This window comes from Pleurodeles waltl, chromosome 6, assembly GCF_031143425.1.
Source record: "Pleurodeles waltl isolate 20211129_DDA chromosome 6, aPleWal1.hap1.20221129, whole genome shotgun sequence".
Taxonomy (NCBI): Eukaryota; Metazoa; Chordata; class Amphibia; order Caudata; family Salamandridae; genus Pleurodeles; species Pleurodeles waltl.
In genome coordinates this window covers 1682582071-1682607298 of record NC_090445.1, presented here as the reverse complement: position 1 = coordinate 1682607298, position 25228 = coordinate 1682582071, and the positions used below count along the sequence as shown (strand labels likewise).

At 44.7% G+C, this 25228-nt stretch overlaps 1 long non-coding RNA gene across 1 annotated transcript in view; it reads right to left on the bottom strand.

Moving 5' to 3' along the window:
- Positions 1-25228, bottom strand: part of LOC138302203 (uncharacterized) — a 151682-nt gene that overhangs the window by 70641 nt on the left and 55813 nt on the right. Inside the window, exon 2 of the long non-coding RNA XR_011205337.1 lies at positions 2246-2294. This is a non-coding gene — a long non-coding RNA (uncharacterized lncRNA). The remainder of the gene's footprint in view (positions 1-2245; positions 2295-25228) is intronic.

Below are 25228 nucleotides of genomic sequence, written 5' to 3'. Positions count from 1 at the left end.
ACTACACACCTCTCCTGTGCAGCCCAGTCATGTGATTCCACCTGGGGTTTTCTGCAGCTTGGAAACTGCTGATAAGCAGCCATTTCCACAAGATCCCTGTCAGGCATTGGAGTTTGATTCCTTTGTGTTACAGACCCCTTATTGGATGGTGTTCCAGTATTGTTCCTGTTCCTGATCTGTTCCAGATTGAACCTGTTTCCTGTTTCTCTGCCCTGCTCCTGATTGATCCAGCCAGAGTCTGCTACCTACCTATTAGCCTTGTACCTGTTTGTTTGTTCCAGAGCCTGCCCCTGTCTCTTTGTCCTGCTCCTACCTTGTTTCAGCCTGAACCTGCTCTCTGTTTCCCAGTCCCGTTTTCTTCTTATTCCTACTCCCTGTATTCCAGCCCTGTCCTTGCCTGTTCCAGCCAGAGCCTGCTCTCTGTTTCCCAGTCCTGTCTCTGTTTGTTCCAGCCAGAAGTTTGCGCCCTGTTTTCCAGTCCTAGCCCTGCCTTTGCTTCACCCTGAGCCTGTTCCCAGTTCCTGCCTCTGTATCTTAGTATGTCCATTCTGTTTCTGTTTCTTCTTGGGTATTTGTGTCTGGTAAGTGTTCTATCAGACTTCACCAGTGTACAAGTGTCCTCCTTTGTACTGGGGTTGGCTCCTAGTTTCCAGGAGGCAATTCCAGCCCCCAACCTTGTCTAGTGTTATACGTTGTCTTTCATGCCCAACAATGACAGTGTGTTAATGCTGTTTTTCCAGGAATTGCCACTGTGTTTCCAGCTGGACCCACAAGTGCTTGTCTTGTGTATGTAAGTACTATCCTTGTTTGTGCTCTAGGGTCCAGAGATACAATCACTTCTGCTGCCTCCTTTCTATGGGGCTGGCAGGGTGACTATCTGTAAGAGCAAACTGCACAAAGGCATTGACATTCCCTGTCACTGTGGGAGGTTCTGCACCCTACTCTGTGTACAACCCCAGCGTGTTTGTCCATTAGTAATCTGTTTCCTCTTTGTTCACACAAGGGTTGCTCTGCTTTTACTCTCCTGTTTCCTGTGCCTGTCTCTAGAACTGTCCTTTCTGTGTATGCCTTTAGCTGCTCTTCTGTCCCAGTACACTACCTCTTTAGGATATTCAGTGACCTCAAGAGGTGTCCCAACCAAAGTCCTGATCAGACCAGCCCGAAACCGTGACACATAATGGTTAAGCAAGAAGATGGCCACTTTCTACAAGTGACATTTTCAAACGGACTAAAAACCAATTCTACGAAAAGATGTATTTTTAAATTGTGAGTTCAGAGAACCCAAACTTCAAATCTCTATCTGCTCCCAATGGGAAACTGCACTTAAAATTAAAAGATATTTAAAGGCAGTCCCCATGTTAACCTATGAGAGAGGTAGGCCTTGCAATAGTGAAAACTGAATTTGGCAGTATTTCACTATCAGGACATGTAAAACATGCCATTGCATGTCCTACCTCTGAAATACACTGCACCCTGCCCACGGGGCTACCCAGGGCCTACCGTAGGGGTGACTTATATGTAGTAAAAGGGAAGGTTTGGGCCTGGCAAGTGGGTGCATTTGCCAGGTCAAATTGGCACTTTAAAACTGCACACACAGATACTGTAGTGGCAAGTCTAAGACATTCACAGGGCTCCTCATGTGGGTGGCACAATCAGTGCTGCAGGCCCATTAGTATCATTTGATTTACAGGCCCTAGGCACCTCTAATGCACTTTACTAGGGACTTACTAGTATATCAAATATGCCAATCCAGGATAACCCATTTCACCAATACAATGTACACCAGGAGCATTTGCACTTCACCACTGATCAGCAGTTGTAAAGTGACAGAGAAAATAAACCAGCAAAAACAGGGTCCAGTATAAAAAATAAAAATGAAGGGCAGAAGGCAAAATGACAGGGGGAAACACACCAAAAGATGCCAGGTCTAACAGTCATTCATACTGATAAGGACACTATTGCGTACGGAGGTGATAGGCATGAAATCTGAGACCAAAAGTGGCAAGTAATGTGGTCTAGAGCTTCCACATTGTCACTAACCACAAAGCGTAATGGTTATTCCATCTTAATATCAACTACCAGATTATTGCGCTGTCAGAATATTATTGACAAAAATGCAAGCACCGCAAAGTATGTTGACTGAGGGTAGTATAGGTCTCCTTTAGTTAACTGCACATCTGTGTGCTTGACAATATATATTCAAGGTATCTAGACGTGGAGTTAAGAATATTAAATCAACACTTACCTGGATGCACTTTCCTTCTTGATATTGGATATTCAGGTCCAAGATCCTTCTGTAAAACAAAAAAACACAAAATGCATATGAAAAGATCCACAGCACAGTGCATGACAGTAAAGTTAAGAATAATTTACACAGGTATGGTGATGACCCGCAGGGTGGAATGGGACCTCAGGGGGGACATGTTTTATTTTTGATGGACATGTCAAAAGGCCCAAATTTTCTAACTTCATGTCCTGTCACTAATATGACCAATGTGCAGCTGCCTTGGCTTGGTGGGGTCTCCTTGACTAATAGGTCTCCAACAAGTAGATTGGTAATGCATTGCTTGTTTGCAGAAAGACTAATTGTGGGCCACAAGAGCAAATCCACTCACTAGACCTTTGATGGATCAAGATATGTGGCATAGTCAGAATGGACATTTCAATCTAAGTCTACACAGATCTGGTGGCCTTTCACAAGGCAGGCCCACATGCTTAAATAACCTTCTTACAATATAGACTTGCCTGAACGAAGAAAGAAAATGTACTTTGAGCACCTCACCTGCCATCTCTAACAGCATAGGAGTCTCTGGGATGAGGGTTTGTTACAAGCCAAATCAACCCTACCTGTATCAACCCTCTAAATTTGGTACATAAATGCCCATTAATGTTCGAGTCATGGAGTAGGCAATAGACCACATGTTCTGTGGCTTTTACATTTTGTTATCCTTAGTACAATAGTTGGAAATATTAGCCTATGAGGACTATGTGAGAATTATTCTTATTCATTCTTATACTTGACAATTGCTTCTTAGCTTCTTTACCTGAAAATCTAGCAACCCTGTGGAGTCTCTTGTGCCTTTTCACGAGTAACAGACTCAAGACCCCTTGGAACCCCAGAGATGACTCTGCACTCTGATGCTAGCATACAGGATGGTGACTGGCATTGTAGTATATCATTCCAGAAGCCTGGAATGTTATACCATTTCAGAGTTCTAGATTGATATATTGTCATTCCATAACTCATTCTAGAATTCTGGATTGATGCCAGACTTAATAGTATATCATATCATCCTTTTTCATAAGGGCAATAACCTCAATAATTGTGCAACAAGACAAATGTGGAAAAAAACTAACAACTGTGATATAACATAACCTTCAAATCTAAATGTCAGTTGTTTCGCGCTGTGTCCCTCTCAAGGCATGGCGTGAGTTTCCACTACTCCTGAACTGCACTAAGCTCAACCAACCCTCTGCTCCATCCTCTGCACCTAAACTCTCTCTCCGAATCTCTTTCAACTTCAGCATCATCATCATAAAACCACTGCACTCTACTTCATCATTGTTAATAATAATACAAAAACATAGGGAAGTGCAAGTCCAAACAACATTTAATGCACAATAGCAGGCAGCAAAGCAAACTATCAAAGACAATTGTCATTTCAACTGACCGGGCTCACGGTCAGTGCTTAATTTGTAAATAAATACGTGCCAGTGCTCTGAGGGCTCCTCTGAAACATGCAGCTGCTGCAGTTAAATGTGTGAGCAGGGAATATGGAGGCAGCATAATTCTGAAGCCATCTCGGGCCTCTTTAATCCATTACAGCCACTCCCTTCCCCTCAGCTCACTCTTGCAGCTTTCTGCTTTCTCCCATTGCAACGCTTTTTTCGTTTTTATCTTCCTCCGTTCTTCCCAAATGTGTCTTTTGCTGGCAGCAAATGCTTCAGGCAGTAGAACAAGTGCCGGCCCTCAAAAATAAGTGCTGGTGCTCAGCACCAGAAACAACAAGCACAAATTAAGCACTGCTCACGGTAGAAAATGATCAGTTGGAGTAATGCATTAAAACAGGCAAATTTTAGCCCAGTGTCTATAAATTTTCACCTAATGGAAGTCAAGGTGAAAGGGTTATGTGACAACAATTAATTAACTTCAGCGGATACTTATCTAACATGCAGGTGTCTGAAACAGCCTTGAGGGGAAGATAGCATTCATAGCCACAAATACTGAGTATTCTTCTCACAAAACCCCGCTTCCTTTGCCAGGTTTGAAAATGAAGTTACGCTTGCTAGAGTGTGCAATGTACAAAATGAAGCATGCAAGCTTCCGGGTCTACAGTGGCCTGGAAAAGCTTTGAATCAGAAGAAAGCAATTGCTTTCAAACTTGCACACACTGAATAGTTGCATAGTAGTGTACTTACATTTTAAAGGAGCATAATAAAATGTTTTCACAACACCACTTTTTCCCCTGAGGAATATCTCAATCTAAGATACTCAATGGAATACAGTCGCATAATTTCAATGCTTAATTCATCACAATTGCATCCTTCACCATCCTGAGTGGCAGCAAGTGTAAACAGGAGGGGTGAAGGCAGTGCCTTAATTTGTGTTGGATGATGCACAACACAAATTTAATAGTAACATAGAGAGAAATTGCAGTCCAAATAATTTCAACTAGAGATTAAAAAATCTTCAGTCCTAAAGGGCCAAGGATCCCTACCCCCAGACACACACAGATGCCGCTTGGACTCAGGTCAGGGCCTGTTTGAATTTAATGTTACTTCTTCACACTTTCTTTAGTATAATCTTTTAGACCTGACACCCTTGGGTGGCAGTCCTGCAAACGTTCCGCCTTCACCCCTCCTGTTTTGCTGAATTTGTTTTTGTTTGCTTCAGAACTCCAAGCATTTTACCACTGCTAACCAGTGCAAAGAGCCTGTGCTTTTTCAGTAAAACATAAAAACATAGTAAAATTGACCTAAATTTAATTGGCACATTTAATTTACTTGTAAGTCCCTAGTAAATGGTACACCATGTACCCAGGGCCTGTAAATTAAATGCTATTAGTGGACCTGCAGGACTCATTGTGCCACCCACCAAAGTATCACGTTAACATGTCTTACACCTGCCACTGCAGCCCCTAGTGTAGTTTTAAACTGCATTTTGACCTGGCAAAATGCATATTTTGTCAGGGCTAAATCTTCCTTTTTAATATTCATTAGTCACCCCTAAGGGAGGCCCCAATAGCTCTTAGGGCAGGGTGCATCGTATTTAAAAAGTAGGATATGTAGGTTTAAGTTTTACTTGTCCTGGCAGGTGCATGTAAAACAACCTAAAGTTGTTTTTCATTGTTGGAAGGCCTAACAACTTTCATAGACTAACACTGGGTTGCCTTATTACAATTAGTAAGTGCTAACTTTAGAATGCGAGCAGGTAGAGAAATGCTTCTTGTTCTCTTTTGAGTGTAAAATTAAAATCCTCTTCAATGGTAAAGTCTGATTTTAGGTCACAATTACAAAAATGACACTTTTATAAAATTGGCATATTTGTGCCCAGATCTACTGTGCCTTTCTGCCAGTCGCCTGGGTTGCATGACTGGTGTTGTGGGTTGTGTATTGCTGCCAGGCAATGAAACAAAGGAAGTGTAGGTGTGTACAGGATAGGTAATCCTGTCAGGGAGCTGGGAAGGGCCTGGCCGTAGACCCACTTGTTTCTAGCACCCACAAAGGAACCTGACACCAGGTCTGCCCTTGCTGATGTCACGCTACACAGTTTGAAGCAAAGCTCAAGAAGGGGGCATCAAGGGGACATCCCCCACCCACAGGCTGGATCTTGAGATAAAAGTTGCCACTCTCAGACTCCAAATCCTATCACTCCTGGACCTGGGGAAGATTCAGAATAAGGACTGACCTGATGCCCTGCTGTTTGGACTGCCTTGCTTCCCTGCTGTCCGAGGAAGGAAGACTGGACATGCTCCCTTGAACCCAGGGTCATCAGAGTGACTCCACAGGCTAGCTTCCAGAGGCCTACCTGCAACTGCCCAGCTAGCCAGCACCAACTGAACCTGCCTAGACATGCCTGAGCCCTTTCTGCTGGCCTCTGCCTGGAGTAAGTCCATGAAAGATTGTGGCACTGGGCACTACCAGCATAAAAGCTGGCAGTGAGTGTTCATGTGGCCTGCCTCTGACTCAGAAACTGAGACACTATGCCAGTGACCCCGCCACAGCTCATTTTCCTTCCCCGGGCTGACTTCTTTACCCAGACAACTATGGCTTCGACCAAACTGTATTTCTTTTTTATCTTTCATTTAAATGGACTAAATGGATGGAAAATATATGGAACCAAAAACATCTTAGTTAAAGCTAATCCAATCACAATGTGAATTACACTCATTAGTAAAATTAAAATATGTGATTTAAAAAAACATATGATCCTGCACATCTATATAACTCTCAAAGAATTGCTACTAGTTTAAAAAAATGCTTCTTAAGTGTATACACCAAATTCATTTGACAGCACACTGACATTTTTTATTTTATCACATTTTAGGATTAGATCCTGGCACATTTGACAGAGTGGTGTGTGCATTTGCACACAAAGCTATGCCAAGTTAGTTCTAGCTTTTCATCCAATATCACTGCATTGTGCATGCTGGTACTCGTAGTTCTGTGTTTAGCTTTCTAAACCTGGGATTAAAACTCCCTATTTGCACAGCGCCAGGGATGACTGAAAGCTGTGCACACCTATCCTATCACACTGAATAACCTGTTTGTCATCTAGGCTTGCTCTACTGCTGTGGTATCTACCTGTTTGGATGAGGTGCTCTGTCAGCAGCTGCCTAGACTATATATCTCTTGTGAAGGTGGCTGTGATTGGTTCTTGTCTCTCATGGTGTTTCGCTTTTGTGAGGGATGTCTGCAGTACTCCTGTTTCCGGTGTGGTATCTGTTTCATGGCTTCTACAGCTTCTGTTTATACTTTTCATATTTAGTGCGAAAAAAGTTTGCACAGCTGCTGCTGATGAAGGACCTGTTTCGCTAGGGAGGGGTTGCACTGCTGCTCATTGTAAGATACTGATTTGAGAGTGATTTCAGTGCTGATGCCCAACCTGCAGCTTTGCAGTGCTGTTGCTTGGAATGTGTAAGCTGTTATCAGTCCTTTGAGTAAGAATCTTGCTCTATCGCAGCCTTAGTGAAAAGAATCCTATGCATGTACGTAGAAGCCCAGTACTGTAAATAGCCCAGTGATGGTGCAGATCTGACAGAGCCTAAGGCGTAGGGCTGTAGGGGATTAAGGACTCAGCATGTAACAGAGAAAGATTTAGGGCCAGGTGCACGACCCTTTGGTATTGTGACTCACACCGTTTGCGATTCCCAATGGGATTGCACATGACCTACCTCATTAATATTCAATCCAATTTGCGACCCCGTTAGGAATGGCCGCACTGACAGTGATGGTGGCCTGCTGGGGACAGCAGACCACCATGTCGCAGGCCACCATGTCTGTGACTGCTTTTAAATAAAGCAGGTTTTTCTTTTTGAAATGCAGCCTGTTTTCCTTAAAGAAAAATGGGATGCATTTCAACAACAAAACAAGAACAAAAATGAAATGTTTTCTTTTCCTTTCTTCAGAGCAGACAGAGGTCCGTAAGACCACTGTCTGCTCTGAAAAATACTTTTGAATCCATTTGCTAAAGGGTTAGCACCAATTTGAAAGTGGTGCTAACTGCAATTGTTTTGTGACCGCATTCACAGTTACAAAACAATTATACATAGCACTGCGACTTGCAATTAGGTAGGGAAAACCCTTCCTAATTGCGTCTCATTAACCCTTTTTGCGATTCAGTAAATGGATTACCGAATCGCAAAATTGAGTCTATGCATCAAAAAATGTTTTTTTCTTGTCGCAAACAGCCCGATTCTGTTAATCGGGCTATTTGCAACAAGGAAAAAACTTCGTACATTTGGCCCTAAGTGAATAAAAGTTAAGGACGGAGGGAGCTGAAAGAGAACAGCAAAGGAGAAGGAACAATGGAGTGAAGGCAAAGGAAGAGAATATGAATGGAGAGAAAAACGTGAGAGGTAGAGGAAAGAAGAAGATTGGAAAATACTTAAAAGGGAAAAGAATTAAAGGATGGAGATAAATGAGAAAGAAAGCATGTGATAGAAAAAGGAGAGCAAAAGAGACATAAGAAAGTTTGTAATATGCAAGAAAATGTAAGATGAGGAAGAAACAAGAAAAATAAACATGAAAGCAAAACGAAAATAAACTTATAGAAAGTAACCAACAGGAAAAGAGCAAAGGAGTTGGAAGAATGAAAGTGAGGGGCAAATAAAACAGATGAAGTAAGACCAAAGGCTGACCAATGCAAAGAGCAGGAGCCATGAGTGAGAGACTTATGAATGCGTAATGGAAGCAGCAGAAAGTTGAGTGAGCTGAAAAGAAAAGATGGAATGGTAAAAGTAAGAGGGACACAGTAAGTAGGAAGAGGCATTGGAAAAGGTAACAGTGAAGAAAACAAGTGCAATAGGAGTCTGAAACTGAGAAAGAGGGCTAAACGGTGGCAGTAGTTTGGAAACTCAGGATGCAGAAACAAGATGATTAAAGAGACAGGGATGGTATTGAAAGTGACACTGACAGATAACAATGAGAGAATGAGAGTAATAAAGTTAGAAGTAAGAGATGAAGTGAAAAGAAAGAGACATTTAGCGGTCAGAGGTAAGTTTACATTTCAAAGTAAAAGTTAATGGGAAATATAGTAGAGAATTTCAGCTGTTCAGGTTGTAGGCAAAACCGAGGAGGAAGAAATAGAGAAGAGGGCAAACTTCTTTCAACAAGTAGGGGAGGGAGTGGGAGAACAAGACATAAATTTGAGTGTGAAAAGAAAGCTCAAAGAAACAGACAAAATCAGTGGACAGATGTGGAGTTAAGAGGAGAACTGGGATCGTGAGAGAGAGAGAGAGAGAGAGAGAGAGAGAGAGAGAGAAAGAGGAGAACAGGATGGGGGGGACTGCAAAAGATTTCAGTAAGAATGAGAGGGTAAAGGACAGCAGTGCCAGTGAGAGGGGGTCTTCAACTTGTTAGTAGGGGGTAGTAATGCTACAAGAATGGGAGATTGAGTGATATGTTCAAAGCAGAAAAGGTAATGAAAGATTGAGAGGTAAAGATGAGACACAGACTCAGAAAGATGGGATCGAGAAATGTGAGAGATAAAAATTGCCAGTAACAAAGTCCATTGGTGCATTGCAAACAAAATGTATAATCACACAGAGTGATCAGTTTGGCCCATGGTTGTCTTTGATATGTTTGTAGCCCATGACTATGCTGTGGGATCCCTCCATGTCACCAACCATTTCTCCATTTGAAGCCTTAATAGCCCCACTTTCTAAATTGATAATATTAAATACATTATTGACATGCCCTATTTTAGCCCTGCATGCAGAACTTGCTTACCTTCTTGAAGCTATTTGCTTCACTGAAAACCCTGCTAATAGCTTGGGAGTAGGTTTCAAATGTGGGGTGCTTGAAAACAGCAGGTGGTACAGTGATCGAATACAGGTGACCACCTCGCAGTACAATGCAGAGAGGTCACTAAGGATTTGCTTTGTTATGCCAGTTAATAGATTGTTAGCAGGGGAAAGTACTATGCAGATCCTTTGAAAGATCCTCGATTTCTAAGGTGATACATTTGAATGCAATTTGGTAGACAAGCAGAAAATCTAATGGATGCAGTCTTTCCTTTAAATCCATCAAGTTCACGGGAGACCAACTTTATGGCTCTGTCTGTGCAGCATTGATTTTTTTCATTGACTACAAACAGGCTTAAGAGTTAGGCCCTCATTATGACCCTGGGGTGAGTGATAAATTAGCGGTAATACCTCCAACAGGCTGGCGGTAACTACCGACAAATCATGACCATGGTGGTGAGAACTCCCATAGACAGCCAATGTACCACACCAACCGCCAGGTCGGAAACAATACTCACCACGCCGGTAGACACCAACAGCCAGGCGGAAGACAAAGTACCGCCCACCATATTATAACACTGCAAACCACCACCTTTTCCAGGGCGGTATTAATGCCATCAAAAGCCTGGCGGAAACATATCACAGAAGAGAACTGACTCACCATCGGAGACACAGGGAAGAACAACTCCACCATGGAACCTGAACTGCAAGTCTTCCAATGATCTTCTACGTTATGCTCCACCTGGAACATCAACGCCGACGAAGTCGACGATGGTGAGTACAGCCACCTAGCACACAAGGGAAGGAGGGAGGAAAATGAGAGTAACACACACACACACACACACACAACACCTACCGGACACGCACACACCATACACACAACCAGCTGTACACGAAAAACAATGGCACCAGAGACACAGCAGACCAATGCAAGGACAACAGAAATTGACCAAAGTGAATGTATTCATATCAACAGCTAATAAATATCGATTTGACAACTAAACAGATATGTACACATGTACACAAAGGGACACTGCCCAGTCCAAAGTTCAAAGGGCTCACATGGCCACAGGGCACAGTCTAAGGCCCAACTTGAATCCTGACTTCATCCGGGTAGAACTCTGCAGGGGCATCAGTTTGCAAGTGGGCAGGCACCTCAGGAGGAGAGAGGGGGCACCTCAGCTGGATTCGGGAACAAGCCCACTGGTTCTGGATGGGGCAATATGCCCATTGCTCTGTTCTGGGGAGTGCAAGGCCACAGTCTCTCAGGTGGGTGACTTGCCCACTACTTCTGGATGGGGCAACATGCCCATTGCTATGTCCTGGGGAGTGCAAGGCCACAGTCTCTGAGGAGGGTGACTTGCCCACTGCTTCTGGATGGGGCAACATGCCCATTGCTCTGTCCTGGGGAGTGCAAGGCTAGTCTCTCAGGTGGGTGACTTCCCCACTGCTTCTGGATGGGGCAACATGCCCATTGCTCTGTCCAGGGGAGTGCAAGGCCACAGTCTCTCAGATGGATGACTTTCCCACTGCTTCTGGAGGGGGTCCCTCGATCAGCAGCCCCTGGAGGATGGCCTACATGGCATCCGCTGGTGGTGATGGCTGTGGTGTGGTGATGAATGGAGGTTCCTCCTGGGCAGCCTCTGCAGTTGGTGATGGCTGCAGTGTGGTGGTGGATGGCGGTCACAGCCAATGTTCTCAATTGTGCTGGCAAGTGTGTTGTCTGCCCTGGTAAAACACATGTACAGCTACATTTCTTTCCCCCAGGTGGAAGAATTGGCCACTGTGAAGACCGGATTCTATGCAATGGGAAATATCCTCAATATTATTGGGTTGATTGACAGTACACATATTGCATTTGTCCACCCCCGCCAGAATAAACAGGTGTTCAGGAATCATTTCCATTTACTGAATGTGCAGATGGTGTGCCTGGAGGACCAATACATCTCACATGTCAATGCCAAGTATCCTGGGTCGGTGCATGATGCATTTTTTCTGAGGAATAGCAGCATCCCAAATGTGATGGCCCAACTACAGAGCCACAGGGTGTGGCTAATAGGTGAGCCTTGGTCCCCATCCACTGTATTTTAGTGTATGCCTTCTGATATTAATCAATCAATCAATCAAGAAATTTGTATAGCGCGCTACTCACCCGGAGGGTCTCAAGGCGCTGGGGAGGGGGGACCGCTACTGCTCAAAAAGCCAGGTCTTGAGTTGCTTCCTGAAGGAGAGGTGGTCTTGGGTCAGACGGAGGTGGATGGGGAGTGAGTTCCAAGTCTTGGCTGCCAGGTAGGAGAAGGATCTTCCTCCCATGGTGGCTTTTCTGATGCGTGGCAAGGCGGCAAGGGCGTGGCTGGTCGATCGTAGCTGGCGGGTGTGAGTGTAGAAGGTTAGGCGGTTGTTGAGGTACCTGGGGCCCAGGTCGTGGAGGGCCTTGTGTGCGTGGGTGAGGAGGCGGAACGTGATTCTCTTGCTGACGGGGAGCCAGTGCAAGTCTCTCAGGTGTCCGGAGATGTGGCTCATAGGATTGTGTGTGGTTAAATGTGCTCCCTCAATACTTGCAGGTGACTCTGGCTTCCCAAACCTATCTTGGCTGCTAACCCCTGTGAGGAATGCCAGGACAGGGGCTGAGGAATCTTATAATGAGGCACATATGCGAACCAGACAGATCATCGAAAGGACCTTGGGCCTCCTGAAGGCCAGGTTCAGGTGCCTCCATCTGACAGGTGGATCCTTGTGCTACTCACCCGGGAAGGTCTGCCAGATAGTAGTGGCATGCTGCATGTTGCACAACCTGGCCCTCAGACGCCATGTACCTTTTCTGCAGGAGGTGAAAACTGGAGATGCCCCTGTTGCAGCAGTAGACCCCGAGGACAGTGAGGATGAAGAGGCTGAGGATGAGGACAACAGAACCACAGTTATCCATCAGTACTTCCAATGACACCCAGGTGAGACAATGCAACAGCACATTTCTATGACTATTGGTGTATTCTGTGTGACTGTAGCATGATGGCAGTGACTTCTTTTTTATCTCAACTTACTATCACTTATGGTTTGTCATTTTACAGATGTTGGTGATATAACAACTGTGTACTGATGTGCTGACTACAGCCAGCTACAGGTCATTATTTCTATGCTCTCATAGTGTACAGCTAATTTGCAATGGATGTGAATGTTTCCATAAATACACATTTTCAAAACATAAATTACTTTTAGTCAAGTTGTATTCAAGGGTGTTTATTGTAGTGCTAAGAAATTGAGGGAAAAGTGCAATGGAATGGGGTGATGCCGGAGGAAAGTTGAGGATATTGTTCCAGTCTGTTTGTGGCACAGGTGCAGTGTCCAAGGGGCCATAGGAAGGGGAGCAACAGCATTTCAAACTGGACAAGGTGACTGAGTGGGACACAAGGGGGCCAGTCAGGAGAGTCTCATTTTCTGGTGGCGGTCTTGGCAAGTGTCTCTGGCTTCTGTCTGGGTCGCAGGGAATGTTTGTGGGGTGGTTCACGTTCTTCATGGGGAGGGATGCAGGTGGCCTGTGGGTCCTGCGGCGTGGTCTCCTGCCCAGTAGCTGCAGCAGAAGTGGAGGGCTGGTAAATATACTGGCTAGTGGTAGAGGCCCACTGCTGTGCTGTTGCTTCCCTCATGATGTTGGCCATGTCTGCGAGCACCCCTGCTATGGAGATCAGGGTGGTGTTAATGGCCTGCAAGTCATCCCTGATCCCCTGATACTGCCCCTCCCGCCTGTTCTCCTGCACGTTGTCCAGGAACTGGCCCATCGTGTCCTGAGAATGTTGATAGGCTCCCAGGATCTCAGAAAGTGCCTCCTGGGGAGTCAGTTCCCTGGGCTTGTCCTCCCTCTGGCGCACAATAGTCCTCCCAGTGTCCCTGTTGGTCTGTGCCTCTGTCCCCTGAACGGTGTGCCTACTGCCACTGACCCCAGGGCCCTGATTGTCTTGGTGGTGAGGTGTGGCTCGGGGTCCCTGTACAGGTGGGCACACTGCTGATTGATGTGTCCTGTGGACACAGGTGTTGGCACACTGGGTGGGTGCTGTGGTGTTAGATACTGAAGTGAGAGGCTCTGTGGTGGTCTGTGAGTGGGCTTGGGTGACCGGCTGTCCAGTGGTCCCTGATGGGCCAGGTAGGTCATCCACATCCTGAAGTCCAGAGTTACTGTCATCACTGGAGGCATCTTCTGTTGGGGGACTGGATAGTTGTGGCACCTCCTCTCCGCTGACATTGGCTGGGGCACCTGTGGGGATGTCAGTGATGTATTATGCTTCATGTGTGTGACATATTGTACATCCCTGACTTTCCCTCTATTGTTGGTGTACCCTGCCACCTTTTGCTTGTGTATTGGGATGTATTGTGGGATTGTTACTTTCCCTATGCTGTGCATGCTTTAGTGATGGGTGTCCATGCAGGGCTGGGAGGGCTGTCCATACATTGGTATAGCATGCAGGGTTTGGCATTGGGGTTAGTCAGATGTGTAGGTGCAGTATGTGGGACAGGGTGGAGTGAAGGGAGTGAGGGTGAGGGTGTGAGATGGCATGCAGGTGTGGGGGTGATGAGTGGTAATTGTTGACTTACCAGTGTCCAGCCCTCCGGCTACTCCAGTAAGTCCCTCAGGATGCAGTATTGCCAAGACTTGCTCCCCCATGCTGTGAGCTGTGGGGGACGAGGTGGGGGTCCACCGCCAGTCCTCTGTATGGCGAGCTGGTGTCTTGCTGCTATGGAATATACCTTTCCCCATAGGTCATTCCACCTCTTCCTGATGTCGTCCCTTGTTCTTGGGTGTTGTCCCACGGCGTTCACCTTATCCACGATTCTCCACCATAGCTCCATCTTCCTGGCAAGGAGATCTGCCGTACCTGTGCTCCAAACAGCTGTGGCTCTACCCTACACAATTTCCTCCACCATGACCCTGAACTCCTCATCAGTGAAACAGGGGTGCCTTTGTGGGGCCACGGGTGTTATATGGTGAGAGTGTGTTGAGTAATGTGGTGGGGTGTGTGTGATGTGGGGTATTGGAAGGATCTATGGGTGTATGTGGTGTGTGTGTCTAGTTGTCTCTGTGCTGTCCGTGCCAATCTCCTGGCAGTACCTATTGTTTGTAAAGGGTTGTGGGTAATGTGGGTGTGTGTTATATAGTGGTGTGGGTGTGTGGGTGTGGTGTGTGTATGAGTGTCAGGTGTGTGTTTTTCGTATTGGCCAATGTGGTGTTGTTTTTTATGTGGGTGTCCATTCTGAGCGAGGCGGTATGTACTGCCAATGGTTTACTGCTGTTGAATGTATGCCATGGTGATTTGTGGGTCATGTTGTGATGGCCGTTGTTTTGTTGGCGTAACGGTATAGGTGTTGGGTCCACCACTTTTTCACTGACCTTTAGGCTAGCGGATTTGTGATTGTGGCTGTATTCTGTCGGATTGGTGTGTGTGTCATAATATGGCGAATGTATATTTGCCAATGTGGCAGTATGTTGGCGGCCATCACCGTGGCAGTAAGCGGCATTTACCGCCTGTTAGAAATGGGATCTCTAGCTGGCAGTCGGTTTGCACCCTGTCCAAGTAGGGACCCTCACTCTAGTCAGGATAAGGGAGATACCCTCTCAGATAACCCCTGCTCACCCCCTTGGTAGCTTGGCACGAGCAGTCAGGCTTGTCTCAGAAGCAATGTGTAAAGCATTTGCACATAACACACAGTAATAAGTGAAAACACTACAAAAGGACACCACACCAGTTTTAGAAAAATAGCCAATATTTATCTATATAAAACAAGACCAAATACAATAAGAATCCAACATACAGTAAGAAAAATATGAATTATGCAAGATTTACTCAAAACTACAGTTCCTTGAAGTCGATAGCTCCACTTGGGGCTATCACGGCGTCGTGATCAACAAAACCAACAGTTCAGGCCGGCCGCGGCATTGCGGGCCAGCTACGGTGTCGGGGGATTCGCAGGGCGTCGTGATCCTCGCGGTGAGCTCCTGAAGGTGGCGTCACTGACGTCGCAGCGTCGGGTCTGGAGTCAGTGCAGGAGTCATTGGGCCCTTGAGGTCACACGTGTTGCAGATCGAACTCCAGGAGGATGAAGTCAGGTGCGCAGGCGTGGATGGCGTCGGGGCTGCGGTGTGAAGTGGGACGATGCGACGTGCAGTGCCCACAGGTCACGGTGCAGGCAGCGGCTCGGTGACGGCGTCCAGCGGCGTCGGTGAGACCAGGGCTGCGGTGCGAAGTGGGGCGGTGCAACATGGGGTGCCCACAGGTCACGGTGCAGGCAGCGTCGTCGTCGTTGCTGAAGCGCTGTCGTCGGTAGGCCCAAGCCAGCGGTGCAGGATGGGACGGTGCTTCGTGACCCTCACAAGCGGTGTCTACAGGCCACGGTGCAGGCAGAATGCCTGGGGACGACACAGGAGTCGATGGTGCTGGCGTCGGTGGACCGGGGCTGCGATGCGGGATGGGGCGGTGCTTCGTGTACCTCACGAGCGGTGTCCACAGCCCACGGTGCAGGCAGCTGCGCCTGTGTCAGCAGGAGCGTCGTCATCGGGGATGCCCAGGCTGCGGTGTGAGCAGGCAATGCCAGAGTGCGAGGCCCACAGGTCGCGGTGCGAGCAGCGGCTCGGTGAAGTCGTCCGATGACGGCGTCGGTGAGACCAGGGTCGTGGTGCGAAGCGGGTCAATGTGACTCTGTGTGGCGTCAGCAGGTCACGGTGCAGGCCAGTGGTGTCGTTGGCGGCATCGCAGTGGTTTCTCCTCTTGAACAGCACAAAACACACAGTTCCCAGTGCTGCAGGTCGAGGAAACTGAAGTCTTTGGTGTCCCTGAGACTTCCAGCAGGACACACAGCAAAGTTCACCCTTTGCACTCTTTTTCAGGCAAAAGCAGCAACTGCAGGCCAGTCCAGCAAAGCAACACAGCAAAGGGACAGTACTCCCCCTTCAGCTCTTCTCCTGGGCAGAGCTCCTCTTGATTCCAGAAAGATTCTAAAATTCTGGGGTTTTGGGTCTGCTTCTTATACCCAGTTCTGCCTTTGAAGTTTGCAAACTTCAAAGCAAAGTCTCAAGTGTTTGCAAGATCCTTCCGTGTCCAGGCCAGGCCCCAGACACTCACCAGGGGGTCGGAGATGGCATTGTGTGAGGGCAGGCACAGTCCTTTCAGGTGTGAGTGACCACTCCTCCCCTCCCCTCCAGCACAGATGGCTAATTAGGATATGCAGGCTACACCCCAGCCCCCTTTGTGTCACTGTCTACAGAAGAGGTGTGAACAGCCCAACTGTCAAACTGACCGAGACAGGGAATCCATAAACAGGCAGAGTCACAGAATGGATTAAGCAAGAAAATGCCTACTTTCTAAAAGTGGCATTTTCAAACGCACAATATTAAAATCAACTTTACTAAAAGATGTATTTTTAAATTGTGAGCTCAGAGACCCCAAACTCCACATGTCCATCCGCTCCCAAAGGGAATCTATACTTTAATCAGATTTAAAGGTAGCCCCCATGTTAACCTATGAGAGGGACAGGCCTTGCAACAGTGAAAAACGAATTTAGCAATATTTCACTGCCAGGACATATAAAAAACATTACTATATGTCCTACCTTAACCATACACTGCACCCTGCCCTGGGGGCTACCTAGGGCCTACCTTAGGGGTGTCTTACATGTAAGAAAAGGGAATGTTTAGGCCTGGCAAGTGGGTACACTTGCCAAGTCGAAGTCACAGTCAAAACTGCACACACAGACACTGCAGTGGCAGGTCTGAGACATGATTACAGAGCTACTTATGTGGGTGGCACAACCAGTGCTGCGGTCCCACTAGTAGCATTTGATTTATAGGCCCTGGGCACCTCTAGTGCACTTTACTAGGTACTTACTAGTAAATCAAATATGCCAATTATGGATAAGACAGTCCACAGTACAATTTATATGGGGAGCACTTGCACTTTAGCACTGATTAGCAGTGGTGAAGTGCGTAGAGACAGTAAACCAGCAAAAACAGAGTCCAAAACCAGGAGGTCAGAAGGCAAAAAGACAGGGGAGACACGCCAAAAAGCTGCCAGGTCTAACACCGCCAATGTCATAATGAGGGCCTTAGTGTCCTATATCTGTGTTCATGACGCCAATGTCAGACTCTGCCCACTACCACTTTGAGATGATGAGTGGATGAGAGATGCGTCATGCTAGAGGAGTGGGAGTTTGATGTGAGCTCAGCAAGGGTGAGTGAGCGAGAAAGACCTTTCTTCTGTGGGCATGGAGTTGCATTGCAAGTAGAGTGAAACAAGCAGTGGGCACTCACAGAGTCACCTGGTAATGCAAACACTCATATCTTCTGCTGATGGCCTGTGCACACTTGAGAGTTCTTTTAATTGAGTCAGGGAGTAAGCACATGGGCACTGCCATGTACTGTGACTGTTAACTCGCAATCCTGCTCATCAAAGGCCGTTGAGTCCCCCAACTTTGATCCCAGAATAAATATATCAACAGTATCAGCACAGAATGCTGGAGTTGGATTCCAGGGAACAAAGCTTCTCCAGTTGGGTTATCTAATCCATAGTACAATACACAACCATCAAATAGTTGAAGAAAATGTTGCTTTCTTCTGTGTGGATTTGCAGATGCAGGATGTTGGCAGGCACACTCATCACCAAATTGCAGTAATGCAGGCCAACATAATTGTTGCTTCTTAACTTGTTTAATTTAAAAGCCAGCAGGTCTTTAGAGCTCCCCATGGTATCTTGTCATTCCAGAACTCTAGTCTGAATTAGGTGTGGTTACTACTTGCCAAAATGCCAGATCTCACTGGAAAACAAAATTCCACCTCAGAAATATTTTGCAGCTATCAGGTGACGGCTCCATGTTCACATGTCCTTTATGGATGAAAAATACAAAATGTTCATACAACACATCACTCAATTTATACATGCTGAGGTGTAAAGTCGCTATAGACACTGAGGGAGTAATTATGAGTTTGGCAGACGGAAAACTCCATCTGCCCAACTCCCGAAGGGGTGGCTGCCGCCTACACAGCAACCTCTCCACCAGAGTCATTTAGAGTTTCCCGCTAGGCCTGTGGGTGGAAACCTACGTTTCCACCACTGGCCTAGCGGGAAACAGACTCCAGCATTGTCACTGGCTTGTTATCGAGTTGGCAGCAATGCTGTAGCGAGCAGGGTTCACCAGCACCCTTGCAAAGTTCACTGTCTACTGGGCAGGGGGGGGGGCTACACTGCCCATGCTAAGTGCATGGGCAGTGCAGGGGCCCCCTAGTTGCCCCCTGCACCAGTTCTCCTCCAGTCTTTCCATGGCGGTATTACCGCCATGAAAAGGCAGATGGAGAACAAGGTCATGATACCCAGGGCAGCGCTGCCCTGGTGGATTAGGATCTCCGCCACCTCCAGATCGTTGGGATCCTTGATTCTGGCGGAGCTGGCGGTCCAACCGCCAGGGTTTTAATGTGACTGTCACACTCGTAATGAGCCCCTGAGACTGAAGAGGGTGAGTGCACGACTGTATAAGTAGACTCAAATGGATAACACGTTTAAAAAGTGACTAACTGGCTTTGCATTTTGCTGAATAAAAAGGCCCTATGGTGTTGAACTGAGGGCCAGATTTAGAATTTGGCGGAAATAGTACTAAGTTGCAATGACAAGTGAATACACTCTCCACCAAACTGAGGGTCCACCCGTCACATTTAGAGTCAGACAGACCTTCTGTGTGTTGACAGCGAGACTACACCGATACACACTTTGGACATCTCAACAGAGTAATCGCTATCAAAGGTTTTGCCATTTGGCTACCCATCCTGTGTGGGCTGGCAAAAGGCAAGTTTTCATTGTCCGCTACCAGCAGGTACCTGGTGTAAGAGGCAATGAAAACTGCAAAATGGCCCACATGTCATGGAGAAGCGTGAGATAAGAATATGGAGGTGCATATGTTCAAGGGTCTGATCAAAAAAATTCCCAAAGTTTAGAAAAGTACCAGATAAGTTTACAGAAGCAGAGAGAATTGTGATGATTTCAAAGGTTCCTTGGGTTGATTTGACTATGTTGTTTGAGGTTTTTATTCTTAAAGATTTGTGGCCGGAGTGCACAACCGGTGCAAATCGGCCATCTAGGGAACTGTTGAGGGTTCAGCCCCACAATGTCCCATCGTTTGTTCTGGTGGATAAATAGAAATTGGTTATTGAACTTGTGAACACTAAAATGCAGCAAAAACAAATAAATTGACCAAAATTTATGAGGGTGACATTGGAGCCTAAATAACCAGTGCATGCATATTATGAGTGAGTAATGCAGATCTATAGGCAGTGCAGTGGATTTGAATACACTGCAAAATAAAAACATTTCAGGTTTCGTGTTCACAGCCAGGGATTGATTCCCATACTCAACAGAGTGTGATGGCAAACAAAATCTGTTGATGGGTTTTAAAATATGCTAAGTATTGTAGGGATTGTTTTGATGTCATACAGAGGCAGATTAAGGAAAATCTTACGGTGGTTCAGGAGGATTTCCAGAAAAATGTCAGGAAAGTTTAATAGGTGTCATACTCTGGTTTTGATTCTGATTTATTTCACATGAAAATTCAGGAATGTAGGGAGTTGTTATGCAGAGCTATGCAGCATGGAATAACCAACCCACACAGTGTTTCTCAAGGCTGAGGGAAGGGTTTTGTCAATAATTCGAATGTGCCTAATGCAAACATTAAAATGTTGAAAAAGAATATACTTTGCCCGTTTTTTCTGGAAAATAGTGTTTGCAAAGTATAATGTAGATCCAATCCAGGCAGCATGCAGAATGATTCCTAATGGTTCCACAGATGCAACGCAACATGAACCAAATGGTACAGAGTGGGCTACTAGCCCAGCTTGGTCTCTATGCAGAACATGCAAAATCAAAGGCAGTTCAATAGAAACTATCCTACAGCCTGGTGATGAATTGTAATATGCTAAATAAAATGCAGAATTATTACAAGGGCTGGGATTGAGACTGTTCCAAGTTCTTACAAAATAAGATTTTCCACCTGATTTAAGATTCACAGTGAAAGAAGAGGTGTGAGATCATGCAATAGATTAATAAATAATGCACAGCCTGTGCAGATCAAAGTGAAACCTAATGCAGAGTTTCCTTGTACGTCTCATTACAAGGTTGTCCATTAAGCAGGGGTGGGAATGGCACTTTTTACTGAGAAAATTACTTAACAAGGAATATTTAAAGAAGTATTGGGAAGTTGCTGCAACCCTCCAACCATGGCATTTAAAAAAAGAGTAAAAAGTGGAGAATGGTGCAGGACTATGCCAAATTAATAATAATGTTGTCCTGTGGTACCAAATCCTGCTTCATTTTTCCTAAATCCCTGCTGACATAGAGTGGTTTAGTATTAAAAATTTGTGCCAGACATTCTTTTCCATTCACCTTCAATAAGCTAAGTAGTTTTTCTTTCAGATTTTTAAATAGGGTATTGTCTGGTGTTGAATCTGACAGGGTTGAAGAGAGAGTCCACCAACCCCCCATATTCTGTAGAAAGATTGGGAAAGTATGCACCTTCCCTGTAGTTCAGTCCTGACTTTGATAAATATATTGATCATCTGAAGATCACATCCAAAACAAGAGAAGTTGGCAAGCCTCACACAATAGCCCTGCTGAGCCATCTTGCAGAGCGTGGCCACAAAGTGCACCTGACCAGATTGCAATACTGTCGGAAAGAAGTTGTTTATTTCAGTCATAAAATTGAGTAAGAAGAAAGGATGGTGTCTGCAGAACATATCTCTGCAATTCTGAAAATGAACCCACCAATGACCCAAAAGACGAGTATGTTTTTGGGAATGGTTGACTACTGTCGTCAGAGGATTTAGAACTTTTCCCTGATGGCAAAGCCTTTTACAGAGACTCCCTCACATTGATGTGAGTGATCTGGTGCTCAGTCATAGCCTTTGCACTGCTCCCACACTTGAAATGCTTGATCACAAAAACACATATTTAGTTTGCCATACGAGAGAAGGGCGCTTGATTTCAGTACTTACTCAACCACATGGAGAAACAAAACGGTCTGTAGATTACTGTTCAGCTACATTAAATCCTGTACCGAATGCACATTCAGGTTGTTTGAAAAGCACGCAGCGTGTCCTGCCACACCACTCAGTGAGGAGATCGTGACAGGTTTACACGTATTATGTTCGTGCCTCATTCAGTTGAGATTTTGCTGACTCGTACTCAAACGCAGCATTTAACAGACAGTGGCTTAACTAAATATGAACAAATTATGCTTGCAGCTGAAAAATTATAATTAGACACTGCACTACTTTCGATTCTGCCACACTCTTGCCAATGTCTGACAAAGAACATCCCAATTACGGAGATAGTAATTGTGACCATGACTGTATTGATGTGCCAAAGTTGTGCATCAATCAAAGACCTGATATTTAAGATGTACCAATTGATAAGGCAGATTGATTTTGTTTGTAGATGGTTCTTGTCTGAGAGGCCGTCAATGTATCCTGCGAGCATCCCTTGCAGTTTGCATAATAGATTACATTGTTGAAGCACCGTACTTGTGTAATGTAATCTCAGCACAAATTGCAGAACTGATTGCCCTTATGAGACCATACTGTTTTATCAATGGACACAATTTACATAGCCAATATGGTTTGAAGTGGTCCAAGATTTTGAACAGCTTTTGTCACAAAAGTTGTTTTTAACTTCTCAGGTAGTCTCACTAGAAATGGATGAAGAATTTTACATCTGTTGAATGCTTTCCGGTGACCCAAGGAGGTTGTTTTTGTAAAATGGAATCACTGATATAGTAGCAATCGAACAACTATCAAAAATCACAAATATCGGAAATTAAATATCAAGCACAAAAATATCGACTTTGTATACTAAACTATAAAAGTCACGAATATCTAGCACACAGATATCATTGTCAAAACACCAATTTTTACATATATTGGTAAAAAAATATCAGAAACACGAAAATCATAATCTATAAAGAAAAATAAAGCATTTCAAAAATACTAATTTCCACAATATGGACGGCAAAGTTATTGTCAAAATAACTAATACATTTGTGAAAAATACACAAATAAAACAATTTTACTCTAAATCAATTACTTCAAATAAACCCTTAACTTATTATAAACATCTATAATTAAATTAAAATGTATTATATCACTGAAAAAATAATTATTCACCCCAAAAAATAGTACACAAGAAACATTCAGTAAATAACCCCCAAATCATTATCATTAACTATAAACCTTTAAACACACACAAAAGTATAAAATAATACGTACAAACATATTCATTCATATTTAAATAAACATAGGTTATTGTAAACCAAACAGATACTTAACTGATAAAAAATCTAATTATACTAAACCAACCAATGAAATAAAAATATAAACAAATGTAACCAATAAAATAAGACACCAAATAACGCAAATAAATACTGAAAAAATGACAAACGCTGCAAGAGGAGGAAACTTTGCTGGATTCTCTCAAAAACCTATTAGAAATGAAAATATACATATTCAAGTAAGCAATACTTATTTTTAAACTAAAAGTTAAATGTTACTAAACTATAAAAATTACAAATTAACAATGAAATAGTAATACACTGTAACTTTTATCAATTTACACAGACTACCCAAAAGAAAAAAAATGAACGCCCAAACCAATAAACTGCCAGAAAATATCAACTATAAAAAAGCACCAAGAAAGTATAATAAAGTAAGTATTCATAAATACTAAATTAGAAACTCACCCAAACAGCGACCAAAAAAAAACCTAATTCCCTAAACCTCGACCAGATAGCAAAAATATACCATTTAAAATTATTCTAGCTTTAGTTGTCTTTCAACAGAAAACAAACACCTGTTCCAGGTTAAAACAAGTTCAAAGAAAAAGCTGCAAAATCATCCAAAACATTTCAAGAAAACGTACAAGTAAGTATTTAAAATAATACATTTACTGTATTTTTATATAGATTAATAACCAAGATCCAAAAGTTAGAATATAATATATATTTATATTATTATACTATTTGCAGATATAATGAAGAAGGCACCAAATGTATCACTTCACAGAAAGTAAAGCAACTTTTAAGCCACATGGGCTATACCTACAGTCAAGAAAGTGCATCGACAGAAACCATAAACTGGAACTGTATTAATTAGTACTTTAATGTGTGTTATGGAAGGACAACTACAAAAGAAAATGTTGTATTTAGTGTAAAAGGGCACAACCACCCATCAAATTAGACAGAAATAGAAGTTAGAGACTGCCTGATCAGGAGTTTGGCGGTGACGCTGCCTCAGTCCCGCCACCACGGCAGTGGCAGCAGAGGCGGCACATGGAAGCAGATCCTTATCAACCACCGCTGGGCTGATCAGGACCTGCCTCACCGCCGACCTTCACTTGGTGGGGTCCCCGCGAGGCGAAGATCGGCAATAGGGAAGGGCAAAAGCCACAACAATGGCCTGGGGCACTTTTGGCCTCCCCAAAATGAGCTGCAGCTTACTAGATCCCCCCCCCAATTCCAACTGGTTGGGTGTGCGCACTGTGCCTCTTGCTAGGGACACAGGGTGCCCGACTGGCTGGCAGCACCGCAGCATGGCCAGAATGGCTTCAGGCTCTTACTGGAGCTGAAGCATGCCTCTGCCATGTCTGTGGCACCAACACTCGGCTGGCCCCGCAGGAACATTAGAATGCACCCAGTCAGGATGCTGCCACATTGGCGGCCTATTCTTGACCATTGCTGTGGGCTGCGAATGTGCCCAACTAACTCGTAATCAGGCCCTTGAAGTCTGCATTTTTATGTTTCTTTCTTTTTAACTATATGTAGAATATTTTTATTTATTTGTGAGCTGCATTGCATATTTTTATATGGAATGTTTTTGGTTTTCTTTAGGCTTGGGCATAGGACTCTGCCCAGCCAGCGGAGTTTGCGGAATTCAGGCAATTCATGGTATGCAGAGTAGCATGGAGTTCCCGAATTCCGTACTCTGGTGTGGAGCGGAGTTCATGTGCACCCATAGGATTGGGTTATGGGTCTCACTTACAAGCACCACGATACTCCCAGGCTGCTAGCAGCAGTGCGTGAGACTTTGCGTTTGCTTGATCAGCTCCCGGCTGCGCCAGCGGCCACAAGACTGCTGCTCGCAAGCTCAAACTTATTTCTGGAGTACATTTTCTACTCCAAATGCCTCTAAATGTAGTCAAAAAGAGATTTTTTATTAGATTTTCCAATGGACCCTGCAATTTGTTTTTGAGATTGGGAAGCATTTTTGGTATCAAACAGGAAGGAAGTGCGCCAGGGACTCCAGCTTCCTACTACTGCCCAGCTAGCCCCTCCCAGTGCTTCTTCTATCTCCTGGTCACTTTTCACTTGGATTTCAAGGTGGAAGGATCACTCCCTTTATCTCCTGGACATATCCTTGGATTTATGGAATTTTTTTTTGTTCAATCACACAAGTAAATTAAAAAAAAATATTGCAAAAGGGTGTTGTTTGTTAATTCGCTTTGTAAAATATATAGTGGTGGATGGCATATAGGCCTAGTTATTATTTATGTAAAGGAAAGTTGTTGCACAGCCCAGTACCTTTTCTATATGTTTGGAACATTTGGAATATTATTTTAGTATGTGGCCTAGATTTCCGAAGGGCCACCTAGCCAGTAGGAGCCAGCGTTCGCAGTCATCAGTGTATGAAATGTTTCAGTGGTATATGTTTTTAAAACGTTATTTAGGACAGGGATGGCACTGGATATCATTAA